Raw genomic sequence first — 4,798 nt, forward strand, 5'->3', positions numbered from 1 at the left:
TTATCTAAGGTGGCAACCTAAACACACATCTGCGTGGATTGAGGCACCTGGGTTTTCCAGCGATTGCCTGTTTTCTTTTGGACCGCCACCCAGACTCAAAGGGATCATGAGATTATTCATGCTAGAAACTTCCGTGTGCAGCCACAAGCTACTATGGGCTCTAGCATAGTTGACTAAGTCGTGCGAACTCTTACAGTGGTAGACTAGCAGATGTAGGGGATGTAGGTTGGTACGGTCTACCTGTTCGTAAGGTGCTAGCGCTTCTGAAAGACTATGTCTCGGTCATCCGTTTCTCAAACACCTTGTAGTGTGAGAAATCCAACGGAGGAGATCGGGTCTTGTGAGGAAAAGTGTGCAAACCTCTGCAGAGTGTATAAACTAATCATGATTAGTTGTGTCCCCAGTTATGGACATCTTGAGTATCTAGTACCTGGATTATCATGTGAGTCTCATCATGTTACTCTAATTAATTTTTGTTGGGTTTTTAATGATGATGCTTAATTGGGATTGAGAATGATGTCAACCATTCTCAATGTTTAACAACTACCATGATAGTTAAATAAAATTTATTCCTTTGCAGTAGGGAAAATTGGCTTTACGCAAAACTATAACCATAGAGCTTTCCACCAGCCTTATATGCATATAGAATAGCCATATTCTTTTATTACTCTCTATGTGTTACATTGCCAGCATATTCCATGTGCTGACCCGTTTTGGGCTGCAACGTTAATGTTGCAGACTTTTCAGACGACGATTAAGGTGCCTTAGGTCGTGGTTCTATACTCAGTGATGCCGTTGGAGTTGATGGACTCACCTATCTTCCAAGCCTTCCGATGTTATCGTTATTAGATGGCCTTAAGCCATATTTATTATTATAAGTTCTCTTTTGAGACACTCGATGTAATAGGTGTGTGATTGCTACTCTGTTATAAATCCTTCAAGTACTGTGTGGTGTCAGCCTTACTGATCCAGGGATGACACCGGAGCACAGAGATTGGACCGTTTGAGGTCTGGTCGCTACAAATTAAGCTTGGGTATGCTTGATACGTCTCCAATGTATATATAATTTTTGATTGCTCCATGCTATATTATCTTCTGTTTTGGATGTTATTGGGCTTTATTATTCACTTTTATATTATTTTTGGGACTAGCCTATTAACCGGAGGCCCAGCCCAGAATTGTTTTTTTTTGCCTATTTCAGAGTTTCACAGAAAAAGAATATCAAACAGAGTCCAAACGGAATGAAACCTTTGGGAACGTGATTTTTGGAACAAACAAGATCCAGGAGACTTGGACCCTACGTCAAGCAATCAACAGGGAAGCCACGAGGTAGGGGGCGCGCCTCCCCCCCCCCGAGGCGCGCCCGCCACCCTCATGGGACCCCTGGTGCTCCACCGATGTACTCCTTCCTCCTATATATACCTACGTACCCCCAAACGATCAGATACGGAGCCAAAAACCCTAATTCCACCGCCGTAACTTTCTGTATCCACGAGATGCCATCTTGGGGCCTGTTCCGGAGCTCCGTCGGAGGGGGCATCGATCACGGAGGCCTTCTACATCAACAACATAGCCTCTTCGATGAAGTGTGAGTAGTTTACCTCAGACCTTCGGGTCCATAGTTATTAGCTAGATGGCTTCTTCTCTCTTTTTGGATCTCAATACAAAGTTCTCCCCCTCTCTTGTGGAGATCTATTCGATGTAATCTTCTTTTGCGGCATGTTTGTTGAGATCGATGAATTCTGGGTTTATGATCAAGTTTATCTATGAACAATATTTGAATCTTCTCTGAATTCTTTTATGTATGATTGGTTATCTTTGCAAGTCTCTTCGAATTATCAGTTTAGTTTGGCCTACTAGATTGATCTTTCTTGCAATGATAAAAGTGCTTAGCTTTGGGTTCAATCTTGCGGTGTCCTTTCCCAGTGACAGTAGGGGCAGCAAGCCACGTATTGTATTGTTGCCATCGAGGATAACAAGATGGGTTTTTTATCATATTGCATGAATTTATCCCTCTACCTCATGTCATCTTGCTTAAAGCGTTACTCTGTTCTCTTGAACTTAATACTCTAGATGCATGCTGGATAGTGGTCTATGTGTGGAGTAATAGTACTAGATGCAGGAAGGAGTCGGTCTACTTGTCTCGGACGTGATGCCTATATACATGATCATACCTAGATATTCTCATAAATATGCTCAATTCTGTCAATTGCTCAACAGTAATTTGTTCACCCACCGTAAAATACTTATGCTCATGAGAGAAGCCACTAGTGAAACCTATGGCCCCCGGGTCTATCTTCATCATATTAATCTTCCAACACTTAGTTATTTCCTTTGCTTTTTACTTTGCGTTTATTTTACTTTGCATCTTTATCATAAAAATACCAAAAATATTATCTTATCATATCTATCAGATCTCACTCTCGTAAGTGGCCGTGTAGGGATTGACAACCCCTTATCGCGTTGGTTGCGAGGATTTATTTGTTTTGTGCGGGTGCGAGGGACTCGCGCGTATCCTCCTACTGGATTGATGCCTTGGTTCTCAAAAACTGAGGGAAATACTTATGCTACTTTGCTGCATCACCCTTTCCTCTTCAAGGGAAAACCAACGCAGTGCTCAAGAGGTAGCAGGGAATCATAGTCTCCATCATCCTTTCCTCACTTGGTACAATGCTCTAATAATGATGATCATCACACTTTTATTTACTTACAACTCGAAAATTACAACTCGCTACTAGAACAAAATATGACTCTATGTGAATGCCTCCGGCGGTGTATCGGGATGTGCAATGAGTCAAGAGTGACATGTATGAAAGAATTATCAAGGTGGCTTTGCCACAAATACGATGTCAACTACATGATCATGCAAAGCAATATGACAATGATGAAGTGTGTCATAACAAATGGAACGGTGGTAAGTTGCATGGCAATATATGTCGGAATGGCTATGGAAATGCCATAATAGGTAGGTATGGTGGCTGTTTTGAGGAAGATATATGGTGGGTGTATGGTACCGGCGAAAGTTGCGCGGTACTAGAGAGGCTAGCAATGGTGGAAGGGTGAGAGTGCGTATAATCCATGGACTCAACATTAGTCATAAAGAACTCACATACTTATTGCAAAAATCTATTAGTTATCAAAACAAAGTACTACGCGCATGCTCCTAGGGGGATAGATTGGTGGGAAAAGACCATCGCTCGTCCCAGACCGCCACTCATAAGGAAGACAATCAATAAATAAATCATGCTCCGACTTCATCACATAACGGTTCACCATACGTGCATGCTACGGGAATCACAAACTTCAACACAAGTATTTCTCAAATTCACAACTACTCAACTAGCATGACTCTAATATCACCATCGTCATATCTCAAAACAATCATCAAGTATCAAACTTCTCATAGTATTCAATGCACTTTTTATGATAGTTTTTATTACACCCATCTTGGATGCCTATCATATTAGGACTAATTTTATAGCCAAAGCAAATTACCATGCTGTTCTATAGGACTCTCAAAAAGATATAAGTGAAGCATGAGAGATCAATAATTTCTATAAAATAAAACCACCACCATGCTCTTAAAGATATAAGTGAAGCACTAGAGCAAAATTATCTAGCTCAAAAGATATAAGTGAAGCACATAGAGTATTCTAATAAATTCCGATTCATGTGTGTCTCTCCAAAAGGTGTGTACAGCAAGGATGATTGTGGTAAACTAAAAATCAAAGACTCAAAGCATACAAGACGCTCCAAGCAAAACACATATCATGTGGTGAATAAAAATATAGTCTCAAGTAAAGTTACCAATAGACGAAGACGAAAGAGGGGATGCCTTCCGGGGCATCCCCAAGCTTAGGCTTTTGGTTATCCTTGAATTTTACCTTGGGGTTCCTTGGGAATCCCCAATCTTAGGCTCTTTCCCCTCTTTATTCCAAAATCCACCAAATCTTCACACAAAATTTGAAAGCTTCACAACACAAAACTCAACAGAAAATATCATGAGCTCCGTTAGTATAAGAAAACAAACCACCACTTCAAGGTACTATAATGAAATCATTCTATATTTATATTGGTGTTAAACCTAATTTATTCCAACTTCTCTATGGTTCATACCCCCCGATACTAGCCATAGATTCATCAAAATAAGCAAACAACACACGAAAAACAGAATCTGTCAAAAACAGAACAGTCTGTGGTAATCTGTAGGTTTCGAATACTTCTGTAACCCCCAAAATTCTAAAATAAACTGGTGGACGTGAGGAATTTTTCTATTAATCATCTTCAAAAAGAATCAACATAATCGCACTCTCCAGTAAAAAATGGCAACAAATATCGTGAGCGCTAAAGTTTCTGTTTTTTACAGCAAGATCGCAAAGACTTCCCCCAAGTCTTCTCAAAGGTTCTACTTGGCACAAACACTAATTAAAAACATAAAACCACATCTAACCAGAAGCTAGATGAATTATTTATTACTAAACAGGAACAAAAAACAAGAAACAAAAATAAAATTGGGTTGCCTCCCAACAAGCGTTATCGTTTAACGCCCCTAGCTAGGTATAAAAACAAGAATAGATATAGGTATTGTCATCTTTGGTAGGCAATCCATAAGTGGCTCTCATAATAGATTCATAAGGTAATTTAATTTTATTTCTAGGAAAGTGTTCCATGCCTTTCCTTAACAGAAATTGTAATCTAATGTTTCCTTCTTTCATATCAATAATTGCACCAATCGTTCTAAGGAAAGGTCTACCAAGAATAATAGGACAGGAAGGATTGACTTCTATATCAAGAACAA

This window comes from Triticum urartu, chromosome 4A, assembly GCF_056163025.1.
Source record: "Triticum urartu cultivar PI428250 chromosome 4A, HENAU_Tu73, whole genome shotgun sequence".
NCBI lineage: Eukaryota > Viridiplantae > Streptophyta > Magnoliopsida > Poales > Poaceae > Triticum > Triticum urartu.